This window comes from Schistocerca cancellata, chromosome 7, assembly GCF_023864275.1.
Source record: "Schistocerca cancellata isolate TAMUIC-IGC-003103 chromosome 7, iqSchCanc2.1, whole genome shotgun sequence".
Taxonomy (NCBI): domain Eukaryota; kingdom Metazoa; phylum Arthropoda; class Insecta; order Orthoptera; family Acrididae; genus Schistocerca; species Schistocerca cancellata.
Window position 1 is genome coordinate 262,036,961 of NC_064632.1, and position 18,832 is coordinate 262,055,792.

At 41.3% G+C, this 18,832-nt stretch overlaps 1 protein-coding gene and 1 non-coding gene across 4 annotated transcripts in view; both read right to left on the bottom strand.

Annotated features, from left to right (window-relative positions):
- Positions 1 to 18,832, bottom strand: part of LOC126091867 (A disintegrin and metalloproteinase with thrombospondin motifs 16) — a 495,229-nt gene that overhangs the window by 104,585 nt on the left and 371,812 nt on the right. The window lies entirely within an intron of this gene.
- Positions 10,714 to 10,785, bottom strand: Trnaq-uug (transfer RNA glutamine (anticodon UUG)). The gene has a single exon. It is a non-coding gene; the product is annotated as a tRNA-Gln (tRNA).

Sequence of the window (18,832 nt, forward strand, 5' to 3'; positions counted from 1 at the left end):
GCTGAGGAAATTAGATTAGGAAAGTAGTACATGAGTTTTGCTATTTGGGGAGCAAAATAGCTGATGATGGTCGAAGTAGAGTGGATATAAAATGTAGACCGGCGGTAGCAAGAAAAGCGTTTCTTAAGAAGAGAAATTTTCTAATATCAAGAATAGATTTAAGTGCCAGGAAGTCCTTCCTGAAAGTATTTGTATGGAAGCGAAACATGAACGATCTACAATTTAGACAAGGAGAGAAGAGTAGCGTTTGAAATATGATGCTATAGCAGAATGCTGAAAATTAGATGGATAGATCATGTAACTAATGAGGACGTACTGAATATAATTGGGTAGAAGAGGAATTTGTGGCGCAACTTGTCGAGAAGAAGGAATCGGTCGGTAGAACACATTCTGAAGCATTAAGGGATCACCAGTTGAGTGTTCAAGGGAAGCGTGGAGGGAAAAATCGTAGAAGGAGACCAAGAGGTGAATAAACTAAGCAGATTCAGAAGGATGTAGGTTGTAGTACTTATTTGGAGATGAAGAGGCTTGCACAGGATAGAGTAGCATGGAGAGCTGCATCAAACCAGTCTCTGGACTGAAGAACACAACAACAGGAGTGTTTGTTGGTCAAATGTTTGAAAGGAGCCAAATCAAGACTATAGAAATTACGCAACTGATTTTTGTCCGAGTTTTCATAGCGAAACAAACAGTGGAAATTCACGGAGATATATTCCGTCTTTGCAACCAAATGAAAGGCAGTCTGGTTTTTGTTAGCGTCTTTTATTTGTGAAGCATCTTCAGTTACCTGTAATACATGTCTGAGGAATGGACAAAGAGGGTATCAAATTGACCAGCGTGAGGTCTAATTTTGCAGAATTTAACTGTGACTACGTAGGCTTTCCCGGTGTAATAACTGATAATATTCTTCTCGGATCTTCACCCAGATCATAAAGTCATCTTCACAAATATTTTCGCAGTCCACCTGTCCGCCATCTTCAGGTGAGTAAGCTCTTTTACGAACTCGCCAGAACTTCTGGAAATATTGTGTCGAGATGACTTCCCGATCCATCACACATGCGAGAAGAATATTATCAATATATTTAACTGCATGAAAGTAATCCGGGCAATCAAGAATGGCATGCACCAAAAATTTCCGGAGTCCCCACAACCAAGAATCCGAGAGATTAAGATCGGGGAGCGAGCTAGCTACGTACTGCACCTCTCCGACCAATATCTGTGTGAGGTGTTCTCGAAGTTTCAGAAAAAACGCTCTACTGTTCCATCACGCACGATCCTCATCCCCAGCCGTTATTGGAATGATACCTCCTCTAGCGGAACAGGCAAAACGTTTGATAGGGACTGGCGATACCTTGCGCCAGTCAACCTGCTTGGTAGTATTTTTGTCTTGTTTTGGTCCCCACTACCCCCTTTAAAAATATGGAATAGTTTTTTAACACCCGGTGTATCCACATATATACTTTGTAAACGACTGTAGATGCGTGGCGGAGGGTATTTATCATTGAACCAAATGTTAGGGTTCCTTCCCGTTTCAGTCGCATATGGAGCGCAGGAAGAATGACTGATTTAATGCCTCTAGGCGTGCTGAAATTGTTCTGATCTAGATTTCGTGACACTACGGGAGAGATAAGTAGGGGGCTGCAGGATATATGTAACTTCTTCATTTAAATCTATGTCTTGGAGCTTTGTAAGTAGGTCTTCGCGCGATAACTGGTTCTATTTTCAAGTATCCGCCACTCAGGTTTTTTTATTTCCGTGACATCCTTCCGTGAATCAAACGAATCTGTGACCATTCGTGCCGCCCTTCTTTGTTAGCCCTGTTTGGTGTACTTGGTGTGGGACCAACACACGTGAACAGTATTCTAGGATGTGCCGCACGAGTGTTTTGTAAGCAATCTCCCTTCCAGACTGACTTCATTTTCCCAGTAGCGTTCCTATGAATCTATGAACCTAGCCGGCCGCGGTAGCCGAGCGGTTCTAGGCGCTTCAGTCCGGAACCGCGTGACTGCTACGGTCGCAGGTTCGAATCCTGCCTCGGGCATGGATGTGTGTGATGTCCTAAGGTTAGTTAGGTTTCAGTAATTCTAAGCCTAGGGGACTGATGACCTCAGAAGTTAAGTCCCATAGTGCTCAGAGCCATTGCAACCATTGGAATTGGTTTCGTACCGAAGCCGATAAGCCATGAAAAACATATTTTATGTTTTTGCTAAAGTTGAGTGTGAGGAAAAACACAAAACGTTACATATTTGTGCATACAATTTTTTTTGTAAGGACAAAGAATATATATGGGAGACACAATTAGTTTAATGTTTAAAAGCGCTGCTATCGTAGTTAAAACAGACTGCGGCAAAGAAAACGGAATCGCACATTTTCAAAGCACTGCCCAGCACAGCATTTCCTTTCTCACAGTCAGTCGGTTTTAACACAAAACCTGTACATTGTTATTTAAAAACATATATATAGCTCTCTGAATGGTTATTAGATTATCGTGTAAAAATTTGACTAAGTCGGTCAAGAAATTTCAAGAGTTTTGCTGACAAATATATACATTCTCACTGTCCAAGATTCTGTAAAGAAAACTGGTCCACAACTTTTCGAGATTTTTGCTAACAACATTTACATGTTTTATGATATGTACACTCCTGGAAATGGAAAAAAGAACACATTGACACCGGTGTGTCAGACCCACCATACTTGCTCCGGACACTGCGAGAGGGCTGTACAAGCAATGATCACACGCACGGCACAGCGGACACACCAGGAACCGCGGTGTTGGCCGTCGAATGGCGCTAGCTGCGCAGCATTTGTGCACCGCCGCCGTCAGTGTCAGCCAGTTTGCCGTGGCATTCGGAGCTCCATCGCAGTCTTTAACACAGGTAGCATGCCGCGACAGCGTGGACGTGAACCGTATGTGCAGTTGACGGACTTTGAGCGAGGGCGTATAGTGGGCATGCGGGAGGCCGGGTGGACGTACCGCCGAATTGCTCAACACGTGGGGCGTGAGGTCTCCACAGTACATCGATGTTGTCGCCAGTGGTCGGCGGAAGGTGCACGTGCCCGTCGACCTGGGACCGGACCGCAGCGACGCACGGATGCACGCCAAGACCGTAGGATCCTACGCAGTGCCGTAGGGGACCGCACCGCCACTTCCCAGCAAATTAGGGACACTGTTGCTCCTGGGGTATCGGCGAGGACCATTCGCAACCGTCTCCATGAAGCTGGGCTACGGTCCCGCACACCGTTAGGCCGTCTTCCGCTCACGCCCCAACATCGTGCAGCCCGCCTCCAGTGGTGTCGCGACAGGAGTGAATGGAGGGACGAATGGAGACGTGTCGTCTTCAGCGATGAGAGTCGCTTCTGCCTTGGTGCCAATGATGGTCGTATGCGTGTTTGGCGCCGTGCAGGTGAGCGCCACAATCAGGACTGCATACGACCGAGGCACACAGGGCCAACACCCGGCATCATGGTGTGGGGAGCGATCTCCTACACTGGCCGTACACCACTGGTGATCGTCGAGGGGACACTGAATAGTGCACGGTACATCCAAACCGTCATCGAACCCATCGTTCTACCATTCCTAGACCGGCAAGGGAGCTTGCTGTTCCAACAGGACAATGCACGTCCGCATGTATCCCGTGCCACCCAACGTGCTCTAGAAGGTGTAAGTCAACTACCCTGGCCAGCAAGATCTCCGGATCTGTCCCCCATTGAGCATGTTTGGGACTGGATGAAGCGTCGTCTCACGCGGTCTGCACGTCCAGCACGAACGCTGGTCCAACTGAGGCGCCAGGTGGAAATGGCATGGCAAGCCGTTCCACAGGACTACATCCAGCATCTCTATGATCGTCTCCATGGGAGAATAGCAGCCTGCATTGCTGCGAAAGGTGGATATACACTGTACTAGTGCCGACATTGTGCATGCTCTGTTGCCTGTGTCTATGTGCCTGTGGTTCTGTCAGTGTGATCATGTGATGTATCTGACCCCAGGAATGTGTCAATAAAGTTTCCCCTTCCTCGGACAATGAATTCACGGTGTTCTTATTTCAATTTCCAGGAGTGTATTTATGTACTACAAATGTTAGAAAAATACCTACCCTTGTCCTTCCAAATGTTTATTAGAGTGCCGTGTAAAAATCTTAAGTAAATTGACTAAGTATTTTTCGGGATTTTTGCTAACAGTGTTGGCCCTCTATGTAGTATACGTATTTATGTACGATACATTTTAAAAATATGGAGCCTGTGTGTATCCGAATTTTTATGAGAGTATTATGTAAAAATTGGAAGTAAGTCGGTCAAGAACCTTTCGAGATTTTTGGTAACAACGACTTGTCTTTATATGTTAGTTTATATTACTTTTCTGTTTTTCGTGGAATGTACATTTCTAATTTGTGTACATTTAAAGCAAGTTGCCAAACTTTTTACCACTTTGAAATCTTATCAAGATCTGCCCGAATATTTGCGCAGCTATTTTTCAGACAATACTTACTACACATAACTGCACCATCTGCAGAAAGTTTGAGGTTACTTTTAATCTACCTGTGAAGCGTGCCTGCACGGGTGACAGTAGAGGTGAAGTGGAAAGTGTATGCCGACAAAAATGTGCAGAACACAGCCTTAGAGGCAGCCGTAAAAGAATCTAAATTCGATTGTTTCTATCATCGCAGGTGTCCAGGTCGGATCTTGTGATCGGATCTCCTGCGCTTGTGTTATATCTGCCGTAAAAATCATATTACTTGACACCTGGCTCCTACGCTGGGCCGTCGCGACGGGTGCTGTCTGCAGGCAGCCGCAACAGCTGTACACTCTGCGCCACGATAGACTTCTCTAAGAAGTCTCTGTCTGCTAACAAAAACCGTGTAAAAATTCTCAAACTGGCTTTTTTTTTTTTAGATCTTTGTAAAGTCACTTTGGCTCGCCATGGATTCCTCTTCATCTCAGAACAGCACTTGCAACCTACGTTCTCAATTACTTGCTGGATTTAATCCAGTCTCTGTCTTCCTATACAGTTTTTACCGTCTACAGTTCCCTCTGGTACCACGGAAGTTATTCCACGATGTCTTCACAGATGTCCTATTACCCTGTCCCTTCTCCATGTCAGTGTTTTCCACATACATCTATAACATTACACCTTAGTCGCTTCGATTCTCTTATTTTCGGATTTCCTCACAGTCCACGATTCACTGCCACACAGTGCTGTGTTCCGAAAGCTCATTCTCATAAATTTCTTCCTCAGATTTAGGCCGATCCTGCTAGACTTCTTCTGGCCAGGAATGCCCTCTTCGCCTGCGCTGGTCGGTTTTTTGTGTCCTCCTTGCTTAGTTCCGTGATGTGGTTTTTGCTTCCAAGGTAACAGATTTCATTAAGTTCGTCTACTTCGTGGTCCTAATTTTGATGCTAAGCGTGTCGCTAATTTTATTTCTGCTATTCCTCGTTACTCTCATCTGTCTTTCTTCTTTGCAGTCCATATTCTGTATTCATTAGACGGTTCATTCCATTTAACACGTACTGTAGTTCTTCCTTATTTTCAGTGGTGATAGCAATGTGATCACCGAAAGTTATCAATGACATCCTTCACCCGACCTTTAATTCCAGTCTTGAATCTTTCTTTTACTTCCATCGTTGCTTCTTCGATGTATAGATTGAACAGTAGGGGCGAAAGACTGCATCCCTGTCTTACATCCTTTTTAATAACAATACTTCGTTTTTGGTCTACCATTCTTATTATTATTCCCTGTTGTTTTTCGTAAATTTGTGTATTATCCGTCTTTCGCTATAGGTTACTTCTATTATCCCAGAATTTTGAAGATCTTGCACCAATTCACTTTGTCTATAGCTTTTTCCACGTCGACAAATCCTGTGAACAATTTTTTTTTTTTTTTTTTTTTTTTTTTTTAATAGATGAAATACTCCCGTCTGGGAAACGGTTTGAAACTTATCATGTCATACCTCGAAAATTGTCGAATTGATTGCAGTACATTTTTCGTTTATTACCAAAGTTCACTCGCCAATGTACCTCTCCACAGTTTCCTATCGCATTGCGTTTGCCATTTATAAGCTTTTCCATTTTTTTCAGTACTTAATTTGTAACAAATCTCCTATAAAAATAAAGAATTCTGGAATTCTAATATTATAGTGTCTCTAAGCGTGTGGGAAATTTGTTCTTAATTTTAATAAAAGCTGCAGTTACATTTTTTCTTGGAATACGCAAAAATATTCGCGCCCGGAAAAGTTTCGCACTTTGAGAACTCTGGAGGCACAATGCTTTCGCAGCGAAAGTGGCAACACGGTGGGAGCCGACAGAAAGCGATGTTTACGTCTGGTGGAAGCAGTCCAGCCCGGCAGTTTAAATAGAACTGCAGCTCTCGCTTCACCTTATTACGTCTTCGCGACGGCATGCGAGAAGTTAGTGAGTTGGATGAATGCTTTCGTCGTGCTAATTTGCAGTACTTTTAGTAGTGTACTGTTTTTGAGATAATATATTCGTTTGCCAACCTGGGAAATGGCAAAGGAAACAACGCCATTGCGTAATTCATTTCAACTTAATAAATTGGAAATAGAAGCTCCACAATAAAGGAAAGCGAGAAGGTGCTTACACATAACTGGTGGACAACGGGTGTTCTTCAGTTGAAACTATGCTCATAACCGCAAGTTGAAGACCTCAAGAGTGTACTGTGGCGTCTGTACAGGAAAACGTATACAGGCAAACCTGTACATGTGCACCTTACAGGTGAACTGGAACGTGTAGGGGCCATTTCGAGACTCTCCAACCCTCTTCCAGCCTTAACACACACGAACACCCTCTATATCTGTCGACCACGCATGCACTGCTGTCAAACCAGTTTTCAAATATCAACCTAACGCATGAAAAGCAATATAATGACACAACTGAATTTTTCCTCTTCTATCAATAAACATTCCAGCGCCTTTTGCATACAGTGAAACACTTTGTTGTCCGTTTTTTATTCACGGAGTAGAGTTGTTGCCTTGTAAAGCAGAAACAAGGAGTAGGAGTACTTCATAATTCGAGAGATGATAATATGGACCACAACAAGAAAAGAATGTCGTTAAGCATGGACTCTAAAATGCATACCTTAAGAGCTATGAGCATTTGCTCATCTTCGATACTGTGAAACACATCTCTTCTACTGCAAGTTGTTTGCAGTTACGAATGACCCACAGAATGCAGTAAACAAATGACATACTTCTCTTTTATTGCCAATGTCTACAGCATGCAGTAACATCTATTAGTGTTGTTACTGTAAACCGTATTATGAATACAGTTATGGGTAAGTACAGCGCATATGTTGATTCGAATGGAACCAGTCTGTGTTTTGATACGTTTGTGAAATGCTTCTACGTTGTAGTTTTATCTTTGCACTTGCCGGCCTAATTCGTTACTATGAATGAACAGCGTAGGGGATGCAGGCTTCCCAGAAAGAAATAAAATCAATAAAATCGACGACATAGAGGATTTTATTCAATAAAATTGAAGTGTCTCTCTGGGGAGCCTGCCCCCTCTACGTTGCCGATTTTATTTATTTATCCATTTATTTCACCTGGCATTATGGCATTGTCAAAGTTGTTAGTGTTTTTTGCTGTTATAGTTCTTAAATCAATTTCATGAAACATGTACTTCTCAAATTTTAGGAAAGTGCTTTCCACATGAAATATTTTTATGAATTGCTATTTCATGGAATTTATGCCAAAGAGACGTACTACGCACTGATGTAAACTACTATGTCTGTATTAAAATATTTCGTATAGATTATTATTGTTATTATTATCATAATCATCATCATCATCGTCATTCCATCATCTGTGCTATTGGGAGTGGTCTCTGCCTGACCTTTGAGCTGCCTTTCCCAACCGTTTAACTGGTGGACCAGTCGTGTACGTGACTCCGAAGCGCAGTGTATCTCGGTATTTTTCACGTTAGCAAATCATTGCTAAGGTAGAAGCAGCGATAATGAGAAAGAAAATATTATCCTAGAACGAACTGGGGATTAAATCCAGTACTTTTGAGGTCTTAATCTGGCAGTTACCCACTCAACCACCAATTTTACATCTCTTAATTAAATTTACTAAGTGCATTTCCTAAGGTGCCCTGCAGTTGTCATTAAGTATCTCTCAGTATTTTAGATTTACGAATTCTGTCGTCCTACGCCTTTTGTATTAATTTCAGCTGTTATCGGAACATTACATTTTTAATGTTTTATTGAGATAGCATTCTACAAATTTAAAATTACGAAGGTCTCACCGAGATTTGAACTCGGATTACCGGATTCAAAGTAGAGAATGCTAACCATTACACCATTTTTTTTAACCGCTGAAGAAAGCATGGAAAAGTATTCTCTCTCTTTCCTCTCTAATTGTTGAAATTCAGTCATTAGTTTCCTTTCTTCCTTCAGTATTTGATGCTCTTGTGTAATTAGCTGAACATAACGATTCTCTCCTCTCGTGGTACTATCCAAGACAGGATGTATATCCTTCAGTTGGTTTTGAATTTCAGTTGCAGCTATATTTGCTTCTGTTCTCCTTTCCTGTGCTGCTATAAATTTTTCTTCAGCTTCAAGTATCCTAGTTTGTGCTCGCCTGACATCAACCATTCCAGTTACTTCTTCATACCACTTCACTAAGTCTTAATTTACGTGTCAACAGAGTTTCATGCTTCGCTGTTACTACAGTGCTCGCTGGCTGAGTGTTTGATAAAGCTTTACATAAATAAACTATTGATCTTCTTGCCTTTGTCCTGAATAATTCGCTGACAGTAGTACCTTTACAAAGAGCGCCAGCCACACCTAATTTTTCTGTACATCCAGCTACAAGACAGCTGTATAAAGGTTACTAAAATATCTATACACAGAACGACGGTGTCTGTCTGATTTGGGTAAGACACATGACGTATGTAGAAGCTATAAGAAGTTTGCGAGATAAATTACAGTTTTATGTTGTCTTTTGCGCCTGACTCTGTTGGATTACGTTATGGTACTATACCTAGTGCCCACTCTCCATTGCTTTATGAAATGCTATTGTGGTCCATTACCGGTTTTTATTAACGGATTTTCAAATATAAGCAGTTTTATAACATAATTCCTAAATGACAGCTTCTAGGATATAAAACATTGAGTCTGATACGTGTGTTACAAAAACACGCTCTTTCTCCAAGTCAAACATTATTTACAGTGTCTCATTATTCCCCATGTCACTATCACATGTGATACAACTCTATTACCATGGGACCACGATGAGTTGTAGCATCTCGATACAAGCTCTAACTATATACAGTGAAGTAGCGGTTGCTACTATAAGTTGAGACAGCTACAAAGAATGTGGGCTTAACAGACAAGTACACGCGACTGGCGCTAGATGGATAAGCAATTATAGCGTGATTAGGAATCATTCAGCAGACTGTTCACTTGTGTTGTAGCCCTCACATCTTTGCACAGGACGTGAAAACAAATCGGACGTGGGAATGCCCTCTGCATAACCGGTTCGGATTGTGGAAGGGCGACGTCTGTCAGCAGCCGCTTCTGCTGGCTGCCTTCCTCAGACAGTAACGGCGGCACTGCTGGTTGTCTAAGCATCTGTAGACGTCGAGAAAGGGGAAAGCCACTACATCGTCGATAGGATACGCAATTACTGTAGTCGGTATTCTGCGTCTTTCGCAGAGTACGAATTAAAAATGGAAATCAACATTTTTGATTGTGAGTTTTGCAAACGTTTCATAGCTTCGTAAACAGTTTATTCCCCAGAGTTATTGTTTAATTGTTGAGAAGTGTTACACATTCAGTATTTCACTATTTACATTCTTGAAAATGCGTCGTACTGAGAAGAACACAATGCACGAAGAACGCAGGTGGCGCCATCCACAGTGCAATTCATTAAATCCACAATCCACAGCGGTATTATCATCTAATGATGTATTCAATAGCGGTTTGTTTTTGTGACTACAGCACGCCATAGAGTCCTCCTACATATTCTCGTCTCGTTTTTATCAGAGGAAAATCGATTCACAAAATTATCGATTTTATTTGTTTACAAATTTGAAATAAACATGAAATTGTTCGTAGGGAATCATCAACCGTTCCGTCATTGGCAACGCCCATCATTCTTAGTTCTTATCGATGGGACTCACTGTTGTGAAGAATGAACCACCTTCCGCGACAATCTGCACGGTGTTAAAATGTAATCTGTTTTCAGTCTGAAGATGATTGTGTAAGGAGTGAAGCTCGTTCATACAGGAACAATTTTTCGATAACATAACTAGATACTTAGTTATGTTTCTGGTAGAATTATCATCTGCCAACACAACAGCGTTCAATAACCTTTGCAGTCGCGACGATAAATTTAGTGACACTTGTTTCATTTGATATTGTTTTCTCCATCCGAGAGAATTAGGAATCCAGGTGTCGATTTATTTCAGAGTGGGAGCTCCGACAACAATTCATTTTGTAAGCACTTCGTAGTCGCAGTAAAATGTACAAAGGAAAATCAGCATTCTGGGATATTGTAAGCTCTTCATCTAAAGTAATGTATAAAATTTGACTAAATGCATTTCTTGATGTGCTCTACAAGTAGCATTTGGTGTACCTCCATGTTTGCAATCCACGAAATCAGATTTCAGTACGCTTAATGTAAGAGTTTCAGCTGTTATCGACACATTATATTTCGGTTCTGTTATTAAGACTGCACTGAACAAATTTAAAATTCTATAGGTCCCACCGAGATTTGAACTCGGATCGCTGGATTCAAAGTCCAGAGTGCTAACCATTACACCATGGGACCCCGATGAGTATTGCTTTCCTGATACGAGCTCTAACTATCTACAGTGCTACTATCGGTTGAGTCAGCTGTAAGGAAAAGATAAGGAGAACTTAACAGACAAGCACATCCGACTCGGTCGAAGGCCACTCCGATAAAACAAGCCACACTAGCTATCATAAAAAACCTTTAAATCACTCACATTATACACTGAAGAATGGAACTACCGTTAGAGAATTTAAACAATGATAATAAAAATGGTAATGTTATTAGAAAAAAAATCTCGGAAAGTTCTTCATCGATTTGTTTGAATTGTTTGACAATATACACTAATAAACATTCGAACAGACATAGACTACACATTTTTTGAACACCACTATACAGGTTTTCTGTTCAAACCGACTGCGAGAAAGAAAATGCTGTGCTGCGCTGTGAAGATGCATGATTTCGTTTTCTTTCTCGCAGTCGGATATAACTACGATAGCTGGGAATTTAAACGATTAGACAATTGTTTCTCCCACATACATCGTTTTTCCATATACAACATGATTTTACACAAAAATTGTACACTCAACAATGTATTCTTTTCTTTTCTTCCTAGCAGTCGGTTTTAACAAAACACCTTTATATTAAGTTAACTGTACTTACAGCTTATCGGCCTATGATTAGAATACAGTGTACAGTCTTACTACGCAATCTCAGTACTCTGAAGTTCCATGGTTGTATTGTATACAAAATATTAAAGAATATCTTAAATAAAAAAACGATAAAACGAAAACTATCGAGTCTATTTCGTTTGTATTCTATACGATGTGTTACAATTTCGAGTTCCATTGTTCCGTACTCAGTTAACTTACTACAATCCACTTTCATTTCATACATTTATGTGAAATGTCAGGGGTCTTCAGCAACTCGTCACATCTTCTTCTCGAATTATGCCACACATTTATTTTTTCCCCAATCCGATTCAGTAACTCCTCATTTGTTATTCGATCTATCTGTCTAATCTTCAGAATTCTTCTGTGGCACCAGATTTCAAAAGCTTCTAGTCTCTTCTTGTCTCAACTGTATATCGTCCATGTTTCACTTCATGTAAGGCTACACTCCAAACAAGTATCTTCAGAAAAGACTTTCTAGGACTTAAATTTATATTCGATGCAAAAAAATGTATCTTTTTTCAGAAATATGTTTCTAGCTATGGCCAATCAGCATTTATTTCCTTTCTACCTCAACCATCATTAGCTATTTTGGTGCCCAAAGTGCTGAACTGCTCTGCAACTTTTAGTTTCTCATTACCTAATGTAATTCCCTCAGCGTCGCCTGATTTGATTCGACTACATTTCATTATCGTAGTTTTACTTTTGTTGATTTTGATCTTACAATCTCTTTTCAAGACACTACCCATTCCGTTCAACTGCTATTCGAAGTCAGCTACTGTTTCAGAGGTAATTACAGTGTCATCGTCCAACTTCCAAATTTTTCCTTGGTCTCCCTCACAGCATGCTCAGTATGCAGACTAGTAACATCGGGGATAGGCTACAACCTGTCTCACTCCCTTCTCAACCACTACTTTCCTCTCACGCGCCTCGACTCTTGTAACTGCAGTCCGGTTTCTGTACCAGTTGTAAATAACCTTTCGCTTCCTGCATTTCATCCTCGCTGCCTTCGGAATTTCAAAGAATATAGTCTAGTCAACATTGTCAAAAGGTTTTTCTAAATCTACAAATGCTATAAACGTAGGTTTCCCTTTTTGCAACCTATCTTCCACACATAAAGTCCCCCGTCACGTTTTTATGACTGTATGTGAAGGCTAATCTCGTGAACTATTGGACGGACTTTGGTGCGGTATTCGATAACAGACTGATTCTCGTGGAAGATTTGTGTGTAGAATTTATTAGCGCTACGCCGGACAAGTTGTCCGGCCGTTGATATTTAGCGCTACCTGTACGAAGCTGGGGCGGATCACTAGTCTTAATACATATCATAGGGAGTATCTCTGTATTGCTCGGAAACCGAAACTGATCTTCCCCGAGGTCGGCCTGAACTAGTTTTTCCGTTCTTATCTGAACAATTCGTTTCAATATTTTGCAAACATGACTTATCAAGCAGATGCTTCGATAGTATTCTCACCTGCCTGCCGTGGCATTGGTATAATTACATTCATTCTGCAGTCTGAGAGTATTTCGCCGGTCTTATACCTCCCACACAGCAGGTGTTATAGTTTTGCTACGGCTGGCTGGTCCAGGATCTCAATAATTCTGAAGATATGCCATCTACCCCAAGGGACTTTTTTTCCATTAGGTCTTCCAGAGCTCTGCCAAACTCGTTTCGCAGTATCATATCTCCCATCTTATGTTCATCTACTTTCTTTTATCTTTTTAAATATTGTCCTGAGATTTGTTCCCCTTATAAGGACCCTCTCTATACTCCTTCAACCTTTCAACTTTCCCTTCTTTGCTTAATACTGGCTTTCCACCTGACCTCTTGATGTTCATCCAGTTGTTTATCTTTTCTACAAAGGACTCTTTAATTCTCCTATAGGCGGCACCTATCTTCCCGTAGGTATACTGTACATGCTCCTACATCTTGCATTTGTCCTCTAACCATTCCTTTTTAGACGTCTATATTCCCTTTCGTCTGCTTCATTCGCTGCGTTTTTATATTTTCTCCTTTCGTCAGTTAAATTCAGTATGTTCTATGGTATCCATGGATTTCTACTGGGATTTATTTTTTTGCTATGTGATCCTATGCTGCATTCGCGATTTCATCTCTCAAAGCTATCCATTCATCTTCTACTACACTCCTTTCCTCTGTTTCAGTCCAACATTCCATGGTGCTCACTCTTAGATACTCATAAACGTCTTGTTCCTTCAGTTTATTCAGGTTTAATTTCCTATCTTTTTGCAATTTCTTCCGCATTGATCTGCAGTTCATAATCAATAAATTATGGTCAGAGTCGAAACCTGCCGAAATTTATAAGGAAAGAAAACGCATCATATTTTAATCTAGAACGGTTTGAGATCTCTCCGACTTTGGAAATGTAACAAGGAGCAAAACGTTGCAAGCAGCCATAGTTACTGTATGGGAATAATTTACAGAACTGTAACAGTACGAGACTTAAATCCATTTTCAGACAAAGCATTACATATCGCTTAGAAGATAACTACTAGTATCTATTAAATTCGTGTTTCTGTGCTTGTAGTCAGTAACGTCCGTTCAACAGAATAAAAACGATAGGTTCCACCGAGATTTGATTTCGGATCGCTGGATTCAGAGTTCACTGAGCTAACCATTGCATCCTTACAGATGCTTTTCCTGTTTTTATGTCTACCCATCAAGAAAGGAGCATTTTATTCCCTGGTTTTATGTTGATTTTGCGATACGAGACGCGCTGCTTGATGTTACATTCGATGAGATCTGACCAAAGTTAGCTATATCCCCCGTGAAATAAAACCACTTCGTGTACATCTTCAAAGGCTCCGCATAGAAGGAACACTATTAATATCGCTTCATCTCTCCCACTGCCGATTGTTATGTACTTGGACTTAATTCTGTCGACAGTGGATTACAACAGACAGAATAAGGTCACTCCCGAACATATATTTGTACTTCATTGTCAGTAACATCAAAAATTTCGTTTTGAAGCACGACGATCATTGTGTACTGTAGGCGTCATGAATCAAAATGGACAGTCAGCTGTTGTTTTGCTCTCAACGTTAGCACGTAACGAGGAAAGACAATATCTCTGTCACCTACTTTGTTATTCTGTGCTGCGTTAAACTGGAAAGGCAAAAAAATCTGTTATCTAACTTCGGCTGCTTTTGCTGGTGCATTACTGAATGGATACATTCACTCTCAAAATATCCGGCTCAGAAGGTCCAAACAGCGATGACGGAAATAGTAAGGGACGGTGAGGCGGTGATGCAAGAGACGAAGTTTTTCTCTGTCAATAAACAGCGGCCGCGAAAAGTTTTGATGTCCAAAAGATTCGCGACGAACGAAAATTTGTGATAATAGCAAATTTTGCTTCACATATCTTATGGAAAAAAACAGAAGAAGTATCCAAGGATACTGTACTCAGTTAACATAAGAGCCGAAGATACCTGTCTTGTAGGGGAGTTAAAGTAAAAAAGGAAGAAGTGAGGGGAATAATGTTAAGGTCCCGTGGACGAAGACAATTAAGGAAGGAAATTGGCCGAAAATCTCCAAAGGCGCAATGCCGTCATTCGCCTTAGCGACCTAGGAAAATTTCAGCAAAATGTCCGGACGAGTATTTGAGCAGCCGTCATCCCGGAAACAAGTCCAGTGTGTTACCACTGCACCATCTCGCTCTGGGGTAGCTACAGTGAGAACATTGCCAGACAGCTCATGTGTACAAGCAGAAGCAAGATTTTTACGCATTAAAAAAAAAGGCCAGAGCCTTAACTGCAAGATTTTTCTGGCTGAAATGTTGATCACTCGTGCAACCTGCGATAAACGTCAACATAAATTTCTCGCACTGTTCCCCGTCAAGGCGCGGCTTGCCCTCCGCCATTAGACACACGGCAGACGCGGCTAATGCCCAGAACAGGGATGCCAGGTCTGGTGCTGCGAAATGCCACGTCACACAGCGGCCAGAGCTTCAGGCAATTACGAGGCACTGCCGCCGCGCAGGGAGAGCCATTTATGGGACGAGCTGGGGGAACTTTCCCTCCCAGAGGTCACAGATGTGCCACTGCCGCGTCTGTCGTGAGAGCAATTCCCTTGCGATTATTACTTGATTCGAAAAAGCCATTCGTCCATATCGCTGTCTCCTGTATTATCATTTTCTCTCATTAATTTGCCGTTACCAGTCTGTTTCTTAGCAGTGGCCTCTCCACTAGCAGACAGCAGATTTCTGTTGCTATTTAAATAGTTGATTCTGTAGAGCTTCACTACATACTTCACAACTTAATCGTTTCTATATATTTTTTTCAGTTTGTGGAAAGGCGAGACAATGTTTGCGCATATGCTGGGTAGCGCTTTGGAAATGACTTGCATGTTCTAGCCAACAACTGATTCGTGAACTGCAACTTAATGCATCTTTTACTAATACAAAAACCTGTTAGTTTGTACAATACATTGAAGAGTACGCATATATTAGTTGGACCATTGTTGACTGGCTACCGTTATACATTTGCGTAAACCATCAGAATACTTTACTGAGAAAGATAAAGTTGGGAGTTTTAAACTTTTTATTGCCATCGTAATAGTGGGGAGATCCCAGGACGCCTGTAATTGTGTATGTAACCGTTTTGAAATGTACAACGAAATTTTATTTGATTTACTACACTCCGAAACAGAGTAGGTAATATCTGAAAACGTGATCATGTTAGACAGGGAATACAAGAGAAACAATCAATAGAAAATATTTCCAGACACTGAAAGGAACTGAGCTATAATATTGAGCTGAAGAAAACACTAAATACACTAGCAACAAATGGAGGAATCACGTTGGACTTTAGAGAACGATACCTCAATAGTGACACTTTGATGCGACTCACATGGTCGGAGAAATTAGGTATCTTGTTTTATCACATTGATGGCGTTTCAGAAATCGTGCTCGACACTTGTATGGTCTGAAATCAATAGTATTGTGTTATGGACGGGTTTCAGCGTGGTCTGACCTGTGTTTCTTACAGAATTCAATGAAACCTATGGACTACGGCAGTACTGACCATATTAAAATTTTCCTAGTTATTGTGCTGTGGCTCTACCCAACTTTCATTTCGTGGACGTGAGAAGAGTAGAGAGTGGGGGGCAGGGGCAAGGGAGCAGGGGATAGGGGGGCTGCATTTCGTGGCTCGTAACCAATTGAAGTAAACTGTCATTACAGTGTAGTAGTGTACTCCCGCCCAGATTTGTGGTTTACCAATTTCTGTCGTCTCTCCGCACAATCTGTTCTCGTACCCTGGGGAGCAGCCAGGTTCCAGATCTTGCCAAACAGCAGTTTCCTAGCTGCAAAGTGTGTTTCGGTGCAGTCGATTTCTTAACAGCGACAGTATTTACAGTTTCTGCTACTAATAAGTAAATGTGTAGAATCAGGACAAATATGTGTAATATTTAAGTTTGGTCTTAGCGTCAAATGTAAACAAACCATGTTACATTTAAATCACGTGCAAATTTCGTCATCACGTCGGTAACATGCGCATCTCATATACAGGATGTTAAAGTATTGCATATTCTTAGAGGCTGTAGTATGGACAAAAACAGAAGTAGATTCTGCAACATCATTTACGAGAGGAAGGAGAAATTTAATAGAGGAAACTATGTAGTTGTACCTCCTAGAATACGAACGGAAGACACTGTTGCTAATACAGAAGCTGGAATATATTTTTTTTATCTAAATCAACTGCAGATGAAATGATGATGGAATCAACCAGGATACTGTTTAGAATCGAAAAATGTAGCAGTACCTTAACGAAAAATGAGAGGAAAGGTCTCCAAAATTTAAACCTTGATATGGAAATTCCAATTCTTTTCGAATTACATCAGCAGAAAAGGGCAATGCTACAGTGCAAATGTAGCAGTAAAATTGAGGACATATTAGGACCAAAAAGATAAAGAGACGTTAAGGAAGATCGCACAACGTGTTCTTATGACAATTAATAAGCTAATAATAGTCTCTTAGATTTCTCTCATTGACAATGAGGATCTCATCAACTCATAAGCATTGTTAGTAAGATTGTGTGGTTTACTGCATATTCACAAACCTGGTATTCCATTAAGACTATTGTTAGTACTATTGATTATCTGGCCTATGGAACTGCCAAACACTTGGCCACTCGTCTACGGATGTTTGTAGGAAAAACTGACAATTGTATAAAAAAATTCTGGCCATTTTATCGAAAAATTAAAATCTTTCAAGTTGATTCCAAGTAATGTCACGTTTCGATGTTGTGTCACTATTTACGATGGTTTCTATAATGGGGTGTTATCACAGTTGGAAAGTACTTTCGCAAAGGATATGGCAGATCTCTTTTAACATCGTCTCACATCAGCTTACTTTCAATGAGACAACAGATTCTGTGAGACAACTGACAGTGTGACTATGGGGAATCCACTGAGCGCAGCTGTAGCGAGTTTTGATATGGAAAAATTTGAAGTAGCAGTCCTTCAGATAGCGATTGTTGATGATACTTTCGGTACATGGCCTCAGGGAGAGAAAGATCGCTCAGAATTTCTACATTTTCTGAATGATATTAGTTCTAATATAAACCGGCCCGGTTAGCCGTGCGTGTTAAGGTGCCGCTTGCGGGACGGGAGATGGCCGGCCCCAGATTGAATCCGTCCGGCGGATAACGACGATGGTCGGTGTGCCGGCCGGGGTACATGTGGATTTTAGGTGGTTTCCACCCAATACTAGGCGAATACTGGGCTGGTAACCAAGTCCCGCCTCAGGTATACGATTCGCATACATTTAGAAAACTTTCACGTGACTGCGTGTATCCATGCAGACTGTGGGGTACGTATATTCCATCCTGAGGGGTAACTGGGTGGCGATAGGAACGGCATCTGGTTATCCCTTAAACTGACCATGCCAAATGTGTTCCCATGCCGACCCTGCGCCGAGGAGGGACAAAGGCGAAAGAGAAAGTAGAAAAAAAGAAGATATTAATTCTAATACAAAGTTAATCGTGGAAAAAGAGAAAGGTCAGATTTCATTTTGGATGTACAGGTACTTTGAAAACCCGACGGAACTATAGGGCACAAAGTCTTCAGAAAGCTCACTCACATGGATAGATACCTTCATAGAAATTCCTACCGTTGGAAAAAAAAGAAGAAATGATTGTATGGCATTTATCGGACAGGATATCCCCTTCGGGGTTCGGTCGCCGTATTGCGAGTCATTTTAGTTGACGTCACAACGGCGACTTGCGGGTCAATGATGATGAGAATGGTGATGAAGGACACACAACACCCAGTCACCTGACGGGAATCGAACCCGGGCTCCCTTGCGTGGTGTGCGGTAACGCTATCGCTGTGCTGCGGAGGCGGACATTCCTACCATTATCCTACGCAGAAAAGAGGAGTGATAAAAATATTGATGAAC